The sequence below is a fragment of the Cavia porcellus genome, unplaced genomic scaffold (assembly GCF_034190915.1).
Source record: "Cavia porcellus strain 051 isolate PalLab524CR breed Dunkin Hartley unplaced genomic scaffold, mCavPor4.1 scaffold_23, whole genome shotgun sequence".
NCBI classification, from domain to species: domain Eukaryota; kingdom Metazoa; phylum Chordata; class Mammalia; order Rodentia; family Caviidae; genus Cavia; species Cavia porcellus.
Window position 1 is genome coordinate 9,104,867 of NW_026947506.1, and position 21,725 is coordinate 9,126,591.

Below are 21,725 nucleotides of genomic sequence, written 5' to 3' on the forward strand. Positions count from 1 at the left end.
GCAATCAAACAGTGACAATAGGCATTCTTCTGGAATGTGCTGGAAACTCATTAGTATTTTATGTTGCATTTCTCAATTGACCAGTGATGTTGAACATTTTTTTTCACTTGCTGTTTGTACTTCTTCACCTGAGAAATGTCTATTCATTTCATATGTCCATATTGGGATTTTTTCAACCCAGTCTTGTCCAGTGGAGAGTTGACTATCACTTAAGAGCTGCTTTTCTTCTGACTCAAAATCCTATCCTCAAGTCTATTTTGTAGGGCAGCTTAAGAGTCACAGTAAAGCAGAGACAAAGCTTTCCCTTTTCTCTTCAGGTACAGGTACAGGATCCCAGACTGTCAACATCCTCAGTAAAGATTCTAGGTGCTGACATTCAGCACATTCCTGTACTGATATCCTCACATGATCGTCACTGATTCTCCAGAGTTTAAATAAGGATTGTCTCTGGTTGTGGTGGAGGGGATTACTTTTTAGTTTTGTATCTTGTACAGATCAAGTGCTATTTGGACATTCAGTGTTATACAACATCCCCACCCATCATCCTCACGGTCCTCTTTCCTTGCACAACTAGAACTTTGAATCTATCCAACCACCACTCCTCTGGTACCTATCCCTCAGCACTTGACACTCACAATTTTTGCTTCTTCAAGTCTCACAACTTTAGGAGCCTCATATTTCCATCCATGGAACATTTGACCTGTTGAGCCTAAGTTACTGAGCTCAGCATGAATATCCCCAAAGTATATTCATGCTACAATGTGCTAGAATGACTTTCCAATTTAGTGCCTCTAAATTGCATGGTATGGAAGGACATTCTATGCGTATCTATTCATTTGTTTCCTGGCTGATGGCATGCTTCCAACTCAATTTTATGTCTATTTAAGTACTCACTGTATCTATTCTTCAATGATTATGTGCACACAGGCCCTAGAGGACAGGAAACCCTATCTGATATTTGGATGCTGTTCTACAATTTGTCTTGATAATCACAGTAGTCTTTACCTTGAAGGTTTCCAAGAACAGGAGTGCTATAAACACAGTCACAGGGAAGATATGTGAAGTAGCAAGGAGTGATCAGTAGTGTAATTTGTCCCATAAACCCTGTATTTCTTTACTGCTTGTGTTGATATCATAGAAGCTAAAGGTTCAGCAGAGGTTTTCTCTTGGTTTTCTATGGATTACAGTATTGTCGATTTGGGGGATAGAACACAGATATTTGCAGCCATGTCAAAATGAAGCACCCCAATCCGAACCCTCAGTCCCTTTGATGTCTTCATGTTAATCAGTCCTTGCTTATAGTATTTTCCAAGAATAGTAGTTATTTTATTTACTTTATCTTTGTGGTCCTGGAGATGAATCCAAGACTCATTCACCTAGGCTAGTGTTCAATAAAAGAAACTATGCTGGCCCAAAGGACCTTCTGTGCCAACCAAAGCATTGGTATCACATTGAATTTACCAAATTCACCTCTGAATGCAGCCAAAAGCCTCAGGAAAGTGACTTGTCAGTGTCAATGAGTAGAGAAGTCAGTTACACCAAAAGAATGTGTGAGTCCTATGGGGCCTGATGGATCTGGGAATTTCTGTGCACGTTTATTGAGAGGATGTGTAGTTAGTGCACAAGGGGGCAAAAAGGAGTCTGATGTCCAGATTTGGGCTAGTGCTGGAGCAGCTTCTCACTCACTGGTGTCTAACCATTGCCTTATACAGCTATATTTTTAATTTCTGGCTCCTGAAATTTGACCTTATCTTGTAGAGTTGATGATTGCCTCTGTAGTGCGGTCCTGTCCAGAGCCTGTCCTGGGGCTCAACCATTCCTCCCTCACAAGAGAGCACTCCTGCCTAGCTGTCCAACTGACTCCTATTTATTAGTGCTCAGTCATCCTGATTTCCTCTGCGACTCCCGGGAGTGACATACAGAAATGAGTGCTGGTTCTGGAATGAGGTGAAAAGATCCTTAATGCTGAGATCAAAGTGACCAGAGTCTGACTTTCCTTGTCCTTTTGTAGTAGCTGTGCATCTTTGGGGATATTTCTCAGTCACTCTAAAGCTAATATTCTTCACCACTATCTTCTCATGACTTTTCATTTTTGTTGTGGGTATGTCACAGTATTTATTTGATTAAGCAATTTTAGGACTATATTTGGACCCATACCCCACATGCAGGACACCCCTTAGATGCCCATGTATTCAGTGTGCTTGGCCCAGGCCCAGCTGAACCCAGGCTGAGCTCCAAGAAAGTAGTAAGGGAGACATAGAACCAGCATCATCTACCAGTGAACCCTGGGCATCTGATCACCTAATGTCTGTGACATCCCCCCAATTTCTCTGGCCTCTTTGCTCTCCCCTGCTTGTCTAAGTGGGATTAGATATGCTGTACCTGCAACTTGATCCTGCACATGGATAGAAGCCTTATGCATGTTGATTACCTGTAAATCAACATGTAAACAAGTAGGCATCTTTCCATAAATACAGTAATTTATTACTAATTATTTTCTATTGAATAATTATAAATAATTATCTTCTATTAAGTAATTATTGTCTATTGAAAAATCTTATTTTCTATTGAATAAAATTATCTACTTAACCGTCTGCAGATTTATAACTAACTGGTGTTGAGATCATCCACATCATTGTTTAACCATTTTCACTCTGTCTGATCCTTTTTGCAGTACATTTTGTTGGTTTGTATGTGTGACACTTTGGATTGATCCCAGGGCTTCTTCCATGGTGGCCTTTAGCATTCAACCCTTCCTCCCCCATGTTCTGTGTAGCTGAAGTAGTTGGTGTACTCCACAATTCTGAATTTTCTCCAAAAGTCTGTAATCACCAAAGATAAGTGGTATACCTTTTAATCTATAATTTCTGTACATATTTCCTGCCCATGTTGAAATCCTTTAATCTACTTTCTGTCTCAGTCATTTTGCCTCTTCTAGATCATTTGTGTCTCTAGATGCCCAGAAAGTTTGTCTGCTGTGTGGGCTCATTTCTGTCATTAGTAGTCTGAAGTCCACCCTGGTACCACGTTACATCTTCTTGACTCCATGCCATAGCAACACCCCTGGGCACTGACACCCTACATTTGGTTTATTCATTTGAGTCTGGAGGGACTTAACAACACCTGCACTTTCATTTATCATCACTATTGTTGGGGACATAAAAGTTTGCTGTGTCTCTGCTTTACTGTCTTTATGGCTCTACCTAGGAGTGGACTTGTTGGGCAGGGGAATTGTGGGCCTCACACCTGAGAAACTACTGAGGTATCTTCCTTTGTGGCTGTACACTTTCACATCCAAGCTGGAAGCAACCATTTCTGAAATTAAAAGTGCTTAAATGACATGGTTTTATGCGTACAATATATTTACATTAATTAATGGACTTTTGTAATGTACAGCAAATAATCCTCTTCTAGTTATAGTTCCATTGTCAAAACTAATATTAAGATTTTATCATACATTTTATCATAAAGTTGTAGTTTTATTATTCAAGTTAATATTCCAGCTTTATCACTCTGCCTTTAAAAAAAAACCTTTACAATGTTTTCTAGTAAAACTGAAACTATCCCTAGCTTTTTTTTTTTTTTTTTTTTTTTTTTGGGTCTTTTTCCTTTTTATCAGTACCGGGGATCGAACTTACGACTGCCTGCTTCCAAGGCAGGCACTTATGCCGCTGAGCTAAACCTCCAGCCCTAGTCTTAATTAAAACAGTAACAGTGCACAAGAAACTCTTGCACTAGAATCATGATATCTCCAGAGGTGTTTATAATACCTGGTCCCCTGGATTTGTGCCTAGTGCTTTGGTCATCGTGAGCAGACTTCTGTAGTCTTCATTAGCGCATAACTAGGGGCTGCAAGAGCCAGTGTCTAGGAGACCATGGGATGAATCAGCCACACTGCTTTGACTGACTGAGGAAAATATTCTTGTTTGTCAAAATCAAATTCCAGGAGTCACAGATGAAAACACTGTACTAATTATCTGTTTCTATCCACTTAAAACTCTTTAAACTTTTGGTGGGTCTCAAGAGGTGAATAATCACCTATGCACCTGAACTGTATATTTGTATTTCCCAGAAAGGTGACCCCAGTTTGATCATCTCTGAAACCTGTGTTCCTGGCCTGAGAATTCTCCTTGCTTCTGATGATGGAATTAGAGTCTCTGGTAGCAGGATTCAGGGCAGGGCAGGGACAGCTCACCCCTACAAACCAGCAGCCTATGAGCTGGTCACATCCTGGGCACTAGGATAAAAGGACTAGAGAGAGTTTTCTACCTCCAGCACGTGACAGCACTGCCCTGAGTGTGTCAGAGTGTCTCTTGCATTCTGTGCATGCAGCGAAGAGTATGGCACCCATGTGAGGTCAGACATATGGTCCAGATCAGTCTAAGTTTCTGGGAGACTGCTCTAATGCTACCAAGCCATAGCATCAGTTAGTAGGAGCCCTGAGTCAGCAGCAAAGTGACCTGCTTCACGCAAAGAGCTGGGCTGGGTGGCAGAATGGGACAGATGGTATCCTGAATCTTCTAACCAGCCTTTATCTTGTCTCCATGACAGAGTTGCTGAACCTGTGGATTATAACACAGTCATGTGCCAGCCCATTTTCCACAAGAATAATTGCACCTACACTGTGGTGAAGCGTAAAAACCCCAGAAAGCCGTGTAGAGTGGGCTCCTGGAGAGTGTGACCCAGCTCTCCCAGGCTCACTTCCTCCCTCTGTGGCTTCTATAATCTGTGATTGTGCAGCCCTACCCAGTAGTAAAGGCATCCATGAGCAAACCCTCACACATGAATGTTCTTTACGGTTACTTATTACAGGGTTAGTAATACGATGCATGTTACAAAGCACACAGACATTTAAAGGAGGAGACAGATAAGATAGGAATGAATGCTGTGGCAGGTTCCTCACACTGCAGCCATCTGTAAAAGACCTTTCCTACCTCTAACACTTTTCTCACAGCAGCTTCTTCTTCTTTTATCCTATGACATGGTGAGCAATATAATAAATGTATCTGTGAGATGAAATTCTCTTTTTTTCTTTTTAATGTTCATGTTTAACCCCTAGCATTCCAGAGAAGGGTAGGAAAGACAGGTCAATGAAAAGTCAAATATTCATAGCAAAGAAACAATATTAAAATCTGTTAAATAAATATGCCATATCATTTATATAGAACCCCCTTGCAATAACAATAGTTTTCTCCATAGAAAACTTAAAGTCTAGCACAACTTGGAATAAAATTGCTCAAGTAGAGAAAGAAAACACTGGCCATTCTAGAATATTATGCACTGCAAATAAAATTTTCAGCATTTCAGGAAAAAGATAGAAACTAACAACAACTATGATCAAGAGAAATTCACTACCAGCAAGCCAGCATTGTAGAAAGTAGTTAAGAAAACCTTAAACATGGATTGAGAAGACAACAACTATGAGACAGCTGGGAATATTAAAGTACGCTGGAGGAGACATAAATGAATAAACAATAGAAAGAGTTCAGACGAAAGAAAAACAGCAAATGAAAGTTTCTGGGAGACTCTGGAATGACTATATATATATATATATATATATATATCATTATTTTAAGATGAAAAATACTGGGCTTCAGAGCAGTTAAAAGGCATCTAGTCTAGATATTAATTTTGGAAGAGACACTGAGCCAATAGTGAATATGAAATTATGTAGAACCTCTCCTTTGGGCTGGGGATTTATCTCAGTGGCTCAAGTGCTTGCCTGGTAAGCACAAGGTCATGAGTTGGACTTCTGGTACCAAAAAAAAAAAAAGAACCTCTCCTTCACCAGGTCAAGTCTTATTAAAGCAAATGTGAAAAGCACACCTTATACATGCAGGTGTGCTTGAACTTCTAAAGAAATCCTAAGATAAATTGTGCTTGTGGTTGACATTTTTTAAAACAAAATACTGATAAGTGCATTCACTGTTAAGATTAATTCACAAGCATTTCAGATAATATTGAGTAAAATCTTCAATAAAGTCATGCAAATCTTGTCAATTGGCTTCTAAAACAAAGACAGTGAGTAATTTGGAGGTGCAACTTTAAATACCACCAACATCTCCCACTGTCTCAGATGAGGACCTACAGTGCAATTCCCAAATACCTACACCTGGAATCGCTTCCCAGAAGTCCTTTATGTGTCTGAGATATCTATGAAAATACAATTACCAAAATAGGTTGCTCAAATCTTCTACTGAAGAGAACAAATTGGCTGAAACTCATGATGTTCCCATGTCACCCATCCCCAGCGGAATGCAAATCAAACTCCTGGAGACACCACTTTATATTCACTGGGGTGATTAAGTGTTGCATGGAGTCTTATGAAAATAAGAGCATTTAGGCAAGGGTCTGCAGGGGACAACAGGGTGAAAATGATACAAAATAACTGGAAAATAGCTTGGCAATTCCTCAAAAACCATTTCTAAAAATCATAGTTATTACAGAACCCCAAAAATGAAAATAGGTACCCAAAAATGTTTGTACACAAGTGTTCATAACAGAATTATTCAAATTAGCCAAAGGAAGAAATGACTCCAATGTCTCTGGCTATTAACTGTATAAAGCACTATTATGTATCTGTTCAATGGAACTATTACTCAGGTATGATAATGAATGAAGTGGAAATTTTCAATAAAATACAAGCCAAGTGAACAAAATACCATACTATAAGTTTACAGTGTTTGACCATGTGGGGTTTTTTCCTTTTAGGAATGCTTTTTTCAGTATACAAAAGATTTCCACAATTGTGACTTCTATCTCACAGAGTAATGAAAGTTCTAGCCAGAACAATTAAACAAGAATAAGAAATATGACCCACCCAAACTGGAAGGAGGATATACAAGGTATCTCCATTTCAGATTATGTGATCTGTAGATAGAAAATTCTCATTGACACAAGATATGTAGTACAGTTTATAGATTCACCAAATCATAAAATAAAAATTCCATTGGATTTGTGCAGACTAAAAATGAACAGCTCCAAAAGGAAATTAATAGCAGTTTCAAAAGTGCCAAAGAAGAATAAAATTCTTAGTAATACACCTAAGTAAGGATATGAAAAACTTGAATATTTAGAAATATACACATTGAAAATTATACACGGAAGATTTCTTGTGATCATGGACTGGGCAAATCTTAACATTGTTAAAATGCCCATACTACCAAATGTCATCAGAGATTATATGTAAATATATCAATTTCTACTTGCCCAGACTCTACAGTGTACATGAGGGGTCACTCTGGATGTGGAGTTTAGGGAGATGATTTTTATTCCTGTTACTTGCATAGCTCTGTTCCATTAGTTACAGTTAGACTATAGTGCAAAATTCCACACTCATGGCCAGAGCCCATTCACCTTGAGCAACTAAAGCTCAGAATCTGTCAACTTAGCCTCACTCCTCTGCCTCTGTCACCCAACACTGTGGCTGCCACTTCCCTTTCCATATGCTCTAATGCCACAGAGCAATTGTCTTCATTTTTCCCCCCCGGCACAAGCATTTTGTAATACCATGGAATTGTCTCAACTTCTACCACATCCATTTTCTCTTGATCTTTCAATTTTGAGTATAGCACAACCCTGCTTTGGTTGAGCTTCTGTTCAATAATATTTGGACCCACATCTCCCACTGTGGAACCCTGCAGGGACTACAGATGTTTAACTCACACAGGCCTAGGCCAAGGTGCTCTGGGCAGGGCAGGCGGGGGTCCTGGCCTCTCAACAGCCCAAGCCCAGCTCTTCTCAGGCCCAGATCCAGACTGCATTGAGCAGCTTGAGGACGAAGACCATGCAGGTCCCAGCTCTGGTCCGATCACCTGATGTTTGTGCTGGCCTCTCCTCTCTCGCAGCTGTTTCCTCTCCTATGCTGGTCTGGGTGGAATTAAAGCTGCCTCCTGTCATGGGCTCTGAGTCACAGCAATTTGGTCCTTCACCTGCCTGCCAGAGTTATGCATGCTCATTTCCTACTAAGAACTCACAGAAGATTCTGTGTCCTTCAAAAACCACCACATTATTTTTACTTTTGGTGTATAGTGCATATTATATAACATTTTCAACTATAACCCTTTAAAATTGTACAGTGAAATGGCATTGAATACATTCACAATATTCTGAAACTGTCAGCTATATTTCCAATATTTTACAATAGTTTTCCCCCTGTGTTTTGGATTGCACCAGGTGCCTCATGCATGCAGGCCGTGAACTTCTGATTGTTCTGCCTCAATTCAACCTGTTTCAAAAGTTTCTGATGATATCAAAGCAAACCCATGTGCCCTCTAGCATTAATTTTTCATCTCCTCCGCCCCCAGCCCACTCCTGGTTTTCTCTAATCTACTTTCTCTCTCAGAGCATCGCCTGCACCATAGGGAAGCCCAGGACAGGACTGGGCCATCAGAAGCTCTCATGTGCACTGGGGCTGGTCCTCCCTTGTCCTCCTTCCTTCCCTCTCCCTCCTCCTCCAATAGCCTGTGACTGCACAATCCCCTCTAGCGTAAATAATGTCCCATCAAATACTTGAACACATGCTCTTTAAATTTGCCATTTACGTTTGCAGTCATTTAAGTGCATTATAAACCATACAGATGCTGAAAGAAGGAAACAAAATAGATACAAGTGAAAGGTATGCATGTCCTCATGCATCCCTCCACCGGGGGGCACTGTGGCACCTGCCACTTCTCACACATCAAACTTCTGCCTTCTATGTCCTCAGTGAGAACTGGTAGACAAAGCTAAAACAAGTGTCATTGAGATGAAGTTAGATCCAGTTTTCAGTTTGCAGAGTTCATGTTCACCCCGAGCACTCCATCAGGGAGGGTCCTGTCGGCTCCGTGCACCCTTTCCTGTGCATTTGCCCCAGGTCAGAGCGGGACAGGGCAGGACAGGCTGAATAAGTTCCCATAGGACACCCGCAGCCCCACAGGGTACTGATGTCAGGGCTAGGGCTGAAGGGTCCCCCGACTGTGTGCAGTGTTTCAGTTATTTACTGGTACACACAGACTGCCCATGTGGGGTGATTGAAAACACTGACAACTCGCATCTGCTCTACTGTGTCTGTGGTGGAGAGCTTGTGCTCCCTGCAAACCAGTGCTGAGTGTCACAGCAAGGAGGACCCTGTGCCTGAGATCTAGCAGTGACAGAGAGGTCAGGTGCCTGCTTTCTCAGGGCTTAGTGCAGCTGTGTTTACCTGATGGATTTAGATCAAAAAACCCTGACAAAACAACTGACAAAGGCTTTATTTCCACATTCTGACCCTCTTTGTTCAAACTTGCTCTGCAGATGCCTGAGTACTCTCTGCAGGCTCTTGGAGTTTCAGTCTCTCTCCCTGGTTAACAGGGATGAGCTTTGGTCTCTAAGATCCAGAAAAGTTTCCTTGCAGACTCTGAAACTGACCTGGAGAGGAGCTGGAAGACTGGAGCATTAAGTGCAGACACAGTGTTGCTTCTGTCTGAAGAGGTGATAATCATTGACTCCTTCTGGGGGTTTTGGTGGCCTCTGGGATGCTCCCCTTTTCTCCTGCTTCTCCACACCTCCTTTCTTCTCACAGGCTATGTCTACTGTCATTTCCTGAGCATCTGAACCTAGAACCCTTTGTGCTAAGACTGTCTTCCTTCTGGGAGGGCTGCTCTCTTCTTGGAGCCATGAAACACTACCATGGTCCTAGCACTTGCTAGAAATTGTAGGGAAAATACATATGTGAGTTGTGACCCCTTGGTCAAAAAAAACACAAAGTATTTCCCATGCCAATCTGTTGTCACCACTAAATCCACAAAAACACACCTGAAATGACTTCAGTAATCAAGTAGATAAGATGCCCAGTCTGTGGATCTCAGCCAATCTATCCCCTCAGCTGCTCTGCCAGGGCACAGTGGGCTCATGAGCAAATGTTCCGTGGTGATGAAGAGTGTCCACTTCTGCAGCACTTATACTCTGGTGGCAGGAATGCGGGTTATGTGTGGGCTCGGTTTCATGGATGTCCACTCATTAGTACTGAGCTGGCCACAGCCAATGCCCAGGCTAAAGCAGCAATGACCAACACTGAGACCAACATATGTCAGCTCTCTTTGGGGGTAAGCCTGTGCCTTTGTGGTAACTGTTTATGCTGTGGTAGGTTTTCCATCTTTAATGGCACAACGCTTGGAATAAAAGCAAAGAAAGAGGATGTCTCATGCTTTTTCACACGCTCCATCCTGCCTAACCAGGCATATCTTTTGCAGAGGTTGCTTGCGCACACCGAACTGCAGTTTTTCGCTTTCCAACACAAGTGCACGCCAGTGAATGTCTAGTGAGCTACCCTAACTTCTGTTTTTCCTGGAATAGACACTTGTTCTGGGTATGGATTTGCTTCCCTTTCGCATAACTCCTTAGCCCAAAGTTTAGTCCACCAGCTGTGGACTTCCTGAAAGCCTTTCCCACCATCAGCTCATACCCATGAAATGCACTGGTCATCCGCATCCCTATCAGCCAAAAGTACCTGGATTGTTAGAACTGTCCAGTGCCTTTTGAAGATCCAGTTACAGTGCCAGCTAGATGGGAACACCAAGCAGAACTGGGAAAAAGTTCTCCGGGAGGCTGTACATTCTCTGAATTCGCATCCCATGTGTGCTGTTTGCTATCCTGCCACTGAGATTCACGGGTTCAGGAATCAAGGGATAGAAATTGATGTGGTAACTTTCACTACTGTCCCTAGTGACCACTGACAAGTTTTGCTCCTTTCTCACATGACCGTATGCTCTCAAGGCCTCTCAGTCTGTGTTCCAGATGAGGAAATCTTCCCCCACACAGCACCACAATGATTCCCTTGAACTAGTGCCTAAGACTTCCCTGGCCATTTTTCAGGGTCTCATCCACGAGTCAAAGGATGAGAAAGGAGTTACATTTTGTAGCATAAGCATGCTTCCTTGCTTCCACAAAACCTGTACAATGGAAGTAAAGAAGCATATGTTTGGAGTATGGATGGTCCATTTGAATCTCTTCTAGCATTGGTCTGCTATTTAATAAAGTCAGGGAAACGACATCACCTACACCCAGACCAAAATGAAAATAGCCCCAAAACTTTCAGACTAAATTATAGATCACTTTATCTGGTAAAGAATTAAGCGTCAATGAGGCACTTACTGAAGGCCACGGAAAAAAAGTACAATGGCTAACAGAAGACCAGAACCTGTTACAAAAATGAAAATTAGAATTGTCATGAACATTTCTTTCTTTTTGTTAAAACGTTTGTATGTATATGCACAGAGACTAAAGAAATCTTTTCTTTCTTTGTTGGTATTTTTATACCACAGGAAAACATTGAGTGAGGTAATATCAATACATACACATTGTTAAATCTACATTATATTGAACTTATGAAATATTAGGAAAAGAGAAGATATGACTCAAAACATCAGCTTCAACTCAGGGAAGATTATTAGCTCTTTTTTCTTTTGTACAGAGGATAGTAGTATCGTATTAGGGAGTTATAAAGTTGTTTTACTTGGAGACTAAGTACAATTTTAAATTGTGTCCAACTGCAAACCCGACAAGGGGTATCTTGCAATTATTACTCATGATACATCAGTGGCTAGATGATATAAGTACTAGGTGATTAAAAGGGCGCAATTTTCTTGTTTCTATGAGATGTTACACAGATCATTGCTATATAGGCCAGCAAACTGTGGAGACAGAACAGGCACTAATTGTAGGTGCCACCAACCAGTACATTTTCCAGCCCAGCAGATGCGTAGCTGCCACATTTGAAATCACGACGTGCTGCAGATCTTCACACAGCAAAAGATACAGAGAGCCCTGCACCCAGGTTAGGATTCGCACATCCAGAGGCCTGGGCTCAGTTCCCTGAGGGGCTAACCTGCTTCAGCCTGTCCTAACTGTTCTGCTGTGACCTCAGGCAATCACAGATGGATGTGGGGACACAGCAGCCAGGACACTCCCTGAACTAGTGAAAAGAGGTGGGAACATGAGAACTGGAAACTACGAAGGGGTCATCTGGAAGACTTTTCTACTTCATCCACCCAGTCTCAGGGAAGAAGCAGCTGAACAGTCTTGGGTGAGAGAACCAGAGGTTCCCACTGGTCCCTGGGGAGGGACGCATCACTGCAGTGCAGGACACATGCTGCAATGTTCCATTGTGTTTATGTCTGTCTACTCCTTTAAATACATGTGTGCTTAGAAATCAGCTTTCAAACCTACAAACATCATTAGCAAATTTATTTTTTATTTTAAAAAATACATATATATAAAGGGAGAGATTAAGATGAAAGAGGACATAACAACACAGGTCAGAACAGAACAATTTAAGCAACATAGTGTTTCACCACAGAATAACTCAAAATAACAGTAGTTACCATAATGTTTCTCTCCTTGAAATATTTGAGTATAACTTTGTAAACTATCAAATATAACAAGACAGTGTAAAATCATTCAAGAGGGTAAAAGTATTACAGGGTATTTAGAACCAACTAACAGAAAACGAACAACAGTTTCTATATTATCTCCTTGACTATAAAATATTTTGTTTACACTATCACATATAATAAAATACAATAAGGTACAACATGATAAAACCAATGGAGACAGAAGAACAACAGTTTGATGGGGCTTCAAAACAAGCTGATATTAGAGGCTGGGCATTTAGCTCAGTGGCATAAGCACCTGCCTTGCAAGCAGGGAGTTGTGAGTTCGATCCCTGGTACCGATAAAAAGGAAAAAGACAAAAGCTGATATTAAATCAGCACTAGCTATTATAATGTCTTGTTTTCTTCAAAATAACTGTTCATAACATCACAGACAACCCAGAATAAAACCATTCCACTTAATGAATGAAAACATTATAAGGCTTCAAAACAATATAATAGGAAATCATGATTACCACATGCTTTTATGTATTCTTATCATTTCTCACACTAGGAAAACTATTCAGTATTTATATATGTGAGTTTAATATATTTCGCTTATGAGTATGGTCTCCAGCTGAGCCCATTTATTTATAAATATCTCAATATGATCCTTCTTTATAGCTGAGTAGTAATCCATTGTATAAAAATACCACAACTTTTTATCCATTCCTCTGTTGATGGACACTTGGGTTGTTTCCAAGATCTGGCGATTACAAATTGTGCTGCTATAACATAGGTGCGCATGTATCACTGTGGTATGATGCTTTCAGTTCTTCTGGGAATATGCCTAGAAGTGGAATAGCTGGAACACATGGGACTTCCAATCCCAGCTTTTTGAGACATCTCCAGACTGACCTCCACAATGGTTGCACCAGTCTACACTCTTACCAACAGTGCAGGAGAGTTCCTTTTTCCCCACAGCCTCTCCAGCATTTGTTGTTGGTTTTCTTGATTCTGGCCATTCTTTCAGGAGTGAGATGGAATATCAGTGTAGTATTAATGTGCATTTCTCTAATGAGTAATGATGATGAACATTTTTTCATGTATGTATTTGCCATTTGTATTTCTTCATCGTGAATTGTACTTCTTCATCTGAGAATTGTGTATTCATCTCAGATGCCCATTTTTGGATTGGATCTTTGAATTTTGGGGGTCTGATTTTTTTAATTCTTTTTGTTTTATATAGAAGTCCTTTGTCTGAGAGACAGTTCATTAAGATTCTTTCCCAGTTTGTGGGTTTTTGTTTCAATATGCTGGAGATTTCTTTTGACTTGCAAAAACTTTTTAATAAGAGGTGATCCCAGTTATTGATTCTGGGAAGTATTTCCTGTGTGGTTTGAATCCTGTTCATGATTTCTCTATATACCCATATGTCTTCAAGGTTTTTACCCAATTTGTCTTCCAATAGATTTAGTGTTTCTGTATTAATATTCAGATCTTTATTTAGATTTTAATTTAGTACATGGTGATAGGCATGGGTCTAGTTTTAGTTTTTGGTGTATGGAGAGCCAGTTTTTCCAACACCATTTATTAAAGAGACTATCATTCTTCCAGTGAATATGTTTGACCCCTTTATCAAAGATAAGGTGGTTGAGTGTGTTTTTAGTTGTGGTTGCACCTTCTAATCTATTCCATTGATCTTCGGCTCTGTTTTGATTCCAGTACCATATTAATTTTACTACATTTGCTTTCCAACAGCAATTTTAAGATCACACATTTATGTGTGAATGACTTTACTTCTAGGTAGGACTCATAAACATGATTACTAGAGGACTGAGGAGGAGGTCACTTGGCCCAGGGGAAAACGTAACATTGTGCAGGCATGGGCACAGGCAGTGCAGGGTTTTCCTGGGTACTAAAGATCCACCATGCTGTGGGAACAGGTTTTGAAGTGATTCATGTTAACTTCACTTCCTTGTGTCAAGACCTCAGGCTTACCATATCTCTCATGGAGAGAAGACCAAGGCTTGTTAGAAGCAAAGGACACTGGCCATCTTGCCCTGCTGTCCACACCAGCTCTGTGCACAAACAATTCACACTGTGGGAGGTCACTGAGCCCCTAACGATCCATGGTGCGCCTTGGTTGGTAGCCCCCGGTGGTTTCCCAGAGACCCGGTGTTCAATGGTACAGTCACATGGATCAGCCCTCACATGAGTAATACACACCCCCTCCATGCGGAGAAGGCAAAAAGCCTTTCTGACAAGCCCAGGACAGGTCGATCACACACTAGACCAGGAAGCCTATTCTAGCCCAGGCCTTCTGCCCTGCATTGCTCTGGAAGTGGCCTGCATGGCTGCTGCTGGAAACAGAGAGGGAAATGCTAACCCTCCCAGCATGTGTGTCTATCACCAGAGGACCTAGCACCATCACCTAGCAAGGAGACAGCCCTGGCCAGGGTCACAGATCCCAGCGAGATCACTGTCCCAGGAAAATCCACTGTGCTCTCAGGGATGTGAACAGCTTAGTGCTCTTAAAACTTTGAAACTTGTCCCATGGCTCTAGGTTTAAACTGCTGAATGAGGAAAGATGCAGCCAGCCTGTGTCCCCTTGGGACCATGTGGCCTTTCCCAGGTGATGCTGGACTTCAGCTTAACAAAAGAAGACACTGGGATTCTCTTCCGAGCCTTCCTAATGCAGTGTGGCTCCTCAGTGCTCACTGAGTGCCCCTGGACATTGGCACCTGCAGCCCTTGCTGATGCACTGAAGGGGAGGACAGATGTGTGCGCATGGTGACCAGAGTTCTGGGCACTGACCCAGGGGAATGGACACAAAAAGACCCCTGTGGGAGGCATCCTGTGAATGGAAGCAAATTTTACAGTTGTTCTATGAGCTCTAAGACTGCGGCACCACAAAATATTCTGGATATTCTTATGGAAAAAGAGTAACGATGCTGAAACATCAATTTGACAAGTCAGATGACAAAAGGACAATAAAAAGTTTGATATCCACTATGATAAAGAGTGCATAAAAGAAAAGGAATGTATGGTAAAATATTGAGAATTCTTGCTATTGAACTATGAATAAGGTTTGTTTGGAATACTTTCGAATCATTTTATAAGAATATTTGTTTCTTCCCACATATACCAAAATGTCATCTTAAGTCTTTTAAAATTCAAAAGTGGTTGTTTGCAGAAACCGAAATGTTGAAGTCCCATAGGAAAAAGGCTCCAAGGGATCCTCCAGGTTAAACCACATTTCCAGAATGCCCCCTAATGCTATAACTAGTATGGAACCCCAAGAAAGGAAAATACACAGAGACACAGTTGTGCTCCTCACAGGGTTACTCACTAAAAACGAAAGTCCCTCCCAAAGTCCCTCCATATAGCACTGAAGAAACCAAGTATGGACTGGGTCCATTCTGGCCTGCAGCTGTGTTGGGGAGGAAAGAAGCTGTAACAGGCAGCAATGGAGCTGAACCACCAGCAGCTCCAGAGAGAAATGAGTCTGCAGAGCAGGGAAGTGGAGAAGTACGGTTGCGGCCCCCGTGACCTGAAGCCTCTAGAAGAAAGAAAATCTACAAGACAGATGGTGGAGCAGAAGATTCTCAGGGAACAGGAAGGGTATCTTAATTATAGCTTAAAGTACTCACTTTTTCATTTTGGGTCATTATAAATTGTTTATAATGGATTTATCATAGAGACCTATAATCCCAGCAACTCAGGAGGCTGAGGAAGAACTGAAAACATTCAAGGCCAGCATGGAGCAAACCTGATTTCAAGTAAAAGCACCACAAAAACACTATAAAAGTTTTCTATAAAAAGTATTAGAAACAAAGGTGATGTTTAAACAGTAATATAGACATGCCAAATGCTAGTGAATTTTAAACCTGCAAATTTTTAAATTGAAAATTATAGTTAACATGTGTTAACTTAAATAGAAAAATAATTATGCAACAAAGTAATGATTATTATGAGACACAAACATATACATGTTTTCAGTCAGAAATGAACATGCACAACTCTGCCATCTGTGTGCAGGACCAAGTTGTAGAACACAGAGTCCCTCACTGAATGCAACTGTGCTTCCATCATGACCTAGCAAGGTAGGGTGAAAAGCTGAAAAAGAATGAGAGGGGATGTCACAGTCACCACAAGCTCAACACCAAGAGCTGAAGATGGAGGACCGTGGCCCTTGCCTCTCTCACCAGAGTCTGGCAGTAGGGTACTGAAGGCTGGGCCTGAGCATAGAAGACAGAACATCTCCCTGCCCTACTCAGGACACTGATCACTTAGGCATCTAGGAAGGGTCTTGCAGTGGTGTCATGGGTCCAAATACTTTCCCAGAGACTGAAAAAAACTTTAACTATGTTAACTATACACAAAATAAAAATGAAAGATTAAGAGAAAACTGATGTAGGAGTTGAGTCTTTTCCTGGGGAGCAGTAGCAGGTTCTCACAGTAGGGACAAGTAGGTAGCATCAAAATTGGAAAGGCTTCATGGAAAAGGGGAAGCAAGGAGAACCTGATCACCTGACCATGTGCCAATTACTGTCCAAGGCTGGGGCTCACAGACCAGATCAAGAGAAGTATCCATAGTAGGTGATGAGTGAACTTGCAGTATCTCACACACATCTCGTATCTACCTGATAATCCTGTTTACCGTGAGAACAATGAGGCTGAGAGAAACTGAAAACCCTCCCAGGGACTCACAATATGACAGGAGGAATAGGAGATTCATACTCAGGTCACTGTAACTCCAGTACTGAAGCTTCTCCAACTTCACTGCAAAAGGACCCAGCTCACTTCTCTGAGTCCCAGGAAAGAGATGTCTTAGTTACTTTTATCTTGTTACTGAGACAAAATACTCAATTCCCAAAGGGAGAAAAATTTTATTTAACTCAAGGTTTGTTGAAATTTCAGTCCATATCAGCTGGCTCCAAGGCAGCGTGACTCATAGCAGAGGGGCAAGAGTTCATGGTGGTAGGAAACAGAAAAACAAGAGAGGGAGAAAGAGAAAAAGAGGAAAAGAAGAGAGGAGGAGAGGAGAGGAGAGGAGAGGAGAGGAGAGGAGAGGAGAGGAGAGGAGAGGAGAGAAGAGAAGAGAAAAGAAGAGAAGAGACAACAAACAGACGGACACAATATGGCAAGTATAGCAATCACACCCTGAATCTCATCATTGGACCATAAATCAATCACAAATTCTAGATTCAGTTGACTCTGAAAACCCCACCCCTCTCATGTCTGTATGAGGCTTTTCAGGGACATCCAGACACAAATCATAACAATAAAGGAGTATCTTATGGATTTGTTAGGATGACCCAGCACTTACCAGTAGAGGACAGGTTAGCCACTATTCAGGGCACTTTCTTGTAAGAGAAGTTGCTTACCAGCCCTGACCATGGTCAAAAAGCAACCATACTTCAGAGTCTACTGCTGCTTGCTGCAAAGAAGAGTTCAAATTGGAAGAGCCACAATCCAAGAAGCACTTGTAACAGGCACTGGTCAGCCACTGCAGTGCATGAAAGGCTGCTCCAAACACCTCTCTCTGGCTGGTTGTGGTATTCTCCTCCTGAATCCCATGAGGTTTCTCAATCACTGTGGACAGAAATTTCCAGAACGCTCTCTGATATTCTCCTCAAGATACATAATCACTTGCTGCCTAAAGTTGACATAAAATTCTCTGAGGCTCTTGCTTACAATCAAAATCAAAAGAAAGGCTGGAATAGGCTACTTCACACCAAAAATTTTATTAGAAAAGATGCTCCTCTTGAGAAACAAGTTCTAGCTTGTTGGTAGAGCAAACGTCTAGCAAGTATGAGTTCTGAGTTCATCCTCAACTCCATAAAAGCAAACCAAAATGAAACAAACACATTTTATATCCCTATACAGAATGACAAGCCAGGGTGAGTGATAGGAGGACATCAGATGGATTTTGCAGATGGGAGTCATATGAGTTATCTGGATGCAGCTACATATATATGTGCTCTACCAACCCGAGGGCATCCACAGACACAGAAGGAAACATCTGTAGAACACTTGGGCACCTGAGTTTAAAGTGAACCGTGAACAGGGTTAAGAACATAACAAACTACAGAATATCCCTGATACCCCTCATCTTTTCTCTCTGTCTCTGTTGACAAAACTCCTGTCTGGGAAACAGCTAAAACAAAAGCAATCGTCACTGTCAAACCACATGCTAAATAACCATCTGATTATTGAATATGTCTGCCTGTACTCAGGAGCCTATGTTCCTATAGGTATTTCTGAAAGAAAAAAAGACAATGAATGGCTAAAGGAAAATAAAACTGTAGGAGAAGCAAGCTAAATGCCCACTCATAGATAAATGGATAAGCATAATGTGGTCAACTGATAGAGCAGTCTACTGGAGCTCAAAGAAGGAAGACATTCAGACACCACTGTACAGCACAGATAAACCCTGAGGACATCATGCTAAGTCCAGCTAAATGGTCTCATCAGATCAAACATCTCATGCATGCAGCTCTATGAGGTCCCCAGAGCAGTTACACTTGTAGATGCAGAAAGGAAAATGGGGGTGGTCGGGGATGGGGAAGAGGGCAAGGAGAGTCATGGTTGATAAGTTCTACAAGATGCAGAAGATGCAGGGATGGTGGCGATAATTATTGAGGATGTTTCACAGCAGTATGTATGTACTAACTGTTCTTGATCAATGAAAGACCCAAGACTGTAAACTAATCAACCCTCCACCACAGCCAAAAGGAACCCTCAGGTAGACTGTGGAGTCTGTGTGGTGACCAAGTGTGAATACAGGCTCTGAGGCAGTGTTCACAGTCTGGGATACTGTGCACACAGGTGAAGAAAACCAATGAGAGAGTGCTATCTCTGCTCAGTTTCACTGTGAATCTAAACCTGCTCAACAAAATAAAGAATATCACCTAAAGCATAAGATTTTGAATGAAGAAAAAGCTGCTCTTAAAGACAGCTGCAGATTCACATCTTGCAGAAGTGAGTTTCATCTACATTGCAAGAACACTTCTCATAGGACTGAGTCCTTCACTGAGTTCCAACCAGATCCTTGAATCCTGCAAAAAGCAACACAGTACTCTAATCGCGTCCCCAGGTCACACATTAGGAACAAGGCTATGAGGACACTGAGGCCTGGCTCCATCTTTAAATGACAGAAAACTTAGAAGGTGTATATGACAGTGCTTTTTGTTAACTTCAGCTGAATTTCAGTACTGGGAGGTCCATGAAACTGGTACCATTTTCAAAACAAGCTCAAATCTTTCTGTATTGTAATTCAAAACAGATATTTCATGAATAACTAGGACCTTCTTCTTTAATTGCATTGTGAATACACATTCACCTGGCAGAGGATATCTGAAGAAATACCTCATTCTGTCTGTACATTTTTAGTTTTCTTCCTCCTATTTTGTTTCTCAATTATGCATACACTGATGAATATACTGGGGACTTACAAAAATGGTGCACAATGGGTACAGGTCAGAGGAAGATCTCATACTCAGCATATAAAATGTCTGGGCTTTATTTTCAGCCCTGGAATAAACAAACACACAAAGACAGTGTCAAACAGACAAGCAAAACTCTATACTATGTCTCACCACAGAACACAGAAATCAGGATCCCTACATGTGGGCTAGTGCAAATTCAAAAATTTAACTTAGTATCAACCACAAATGAAAGCCACCACTGAAATCCTTGAGGCCCTCAGAATCACCTGGCTGTTGCAGCTATGTAAATCTCACACCTTCAAGTCTTCTGAGCAGCACCTTCCAATTCATATCTTCCTCTGATTGCCAGGATCATCAAATCTGATATCTCTTTGGACTCAGCAATGGTTCTCAACCCAGAACACAAGTGGGAATCAATCAAGACGCTGCTGAATGTGCTGTTCTAACAGCAGAGATTCTGATTCATTTTGCCTTAGATGGATCCTGAGCTTTGGTAGATTTCAAAAGCTCTCTTAGCGCCTCTCAGTCAGGCAGAATTGAGAGTAACTGTGTCACAATCAGCCAACTGGAGGACCGTGACTTGACTGCAACCACTGTCTCTGCCTTCACCCTCTTCTGTTATAGATGAAAAGACCTTTGCTTGCTGGGAGGCCTCTCTATCAGGCTGCAGTCACACTGCCAATATTGAAAACCAATACTTACCAGCAGTGGAACTGTCTTGACCTCCCGCCCTGGGTGTGGAATAGCACTGGGCACTGCACAACATCACAAGGGCACCAGGATCAAGAGTCCTCCCAGGAGAACTTTCTGTAATGTATGGAAAATCACAGTGGAGAGTGAATGGGTTTGGATGCCACCCTGGACTGAGGGTCACAGACAAGGCTGGTTGCTAGGCTCTGACAGGTGGCTCAGTGAATGCAGCTTCTTCCCTCCTGTTTCCCAGATGGGAAATCTGAACTGCAAGGTAAAGTAAATGATGGGTAGGGCTAAATATGTGTCAAGAATCTCACAGCAGCAATGACAGTGTGCTTTCTTCTTATGGATGAAGCTTAGAATCTTCTTAAGGATAAAAGGATTTTCAGCAGTTTCATAGAAACATAGAATTTGAAAAACAAAATAAATATGAGAAAGAAAGGTCATGGAAACAATAAAACATGTACAGAGGCACAGAGCCAGGAAAAATACTGCTGGAGGCTGGCTGAAACTAAGTTAGTTGCACAAATAGCTAAGAAGACAGGCTATCGCAGGCTGTAACAGCAATCACTTTCCTTGTCCCTGAGACACAATAACTGATGTCTGCACCATAAACAAGGAGAGGTTTATTTTGGCTCACTGTTTGCAGAGATTCTATCCTTAGATGGCTGGAAGCAGGCTGGAAGTGCCAGATGTGGAGGAAATCTGCTTATGCACCAGTGGCCGGAGTACAGTGAAAGGTCCAGGAGACAGAAAGGAAATGTACAGAGCAGGTCAGGTATGCAGTGACCTGCCTCTTCAGGTAGATTCAGACCCTACCTCATTACAGCAATTCAGCTATAATGTCCCCCAAAGCCCACGCACCTTCTAAGATATGCACCCTGAACACCTGAAGTTTAGAGGAGACATCCAGATATAAAATATAACATTCAATTCCAATCGCCAAAAGACTCATGTCAATCTCTTTGTATCCACCTCTAAGAGTTGCCAAAAACTTAACAGTTCTAGCATTACTGAAAAGTCTGTGTCCTGTGTCTCTTCTAAACTCTTACTTGTGACCCCATGTAAAAACCAAAAAGAAACAAACCGATATAGAATGCCAAAGGGTAAACATTCCCACTCTAAAATGGAACGGTAGAGGGGGAGGAACAAATAGAGCTAAAAGCAAGACAGAAACACAGCAAGGCAACCATTAAATCTTGTACCTCCATTTCTAGCACCTCGGGCCAGAAGTGGTCAGATACAGATA

General features: G+C 41.6%; 1 long non-coding RNA gene across 1 annotated transcript in view; it reads right to left on the reverse strand.

Moving 5' to 3' along the window:
* The window catches only part of LOC134472425 (uncharacterized), a 38,750-nt gene extending 17,783 nt beyond the window's left edge, over window positions 1–20,967 (reverse strand). The window contains exon 1 of the long non-coding RNA XR_010042234.1: window positions 20,486–20,967. This is a non-coding gene — a long non-coding RNA (uncharacterized LOC134472425). The remainder of the gene's footprint in view (window positions 1–20,485) is intronic.
* Window positions 20,968–21,725: the final 758 nt, after the last annotated feature.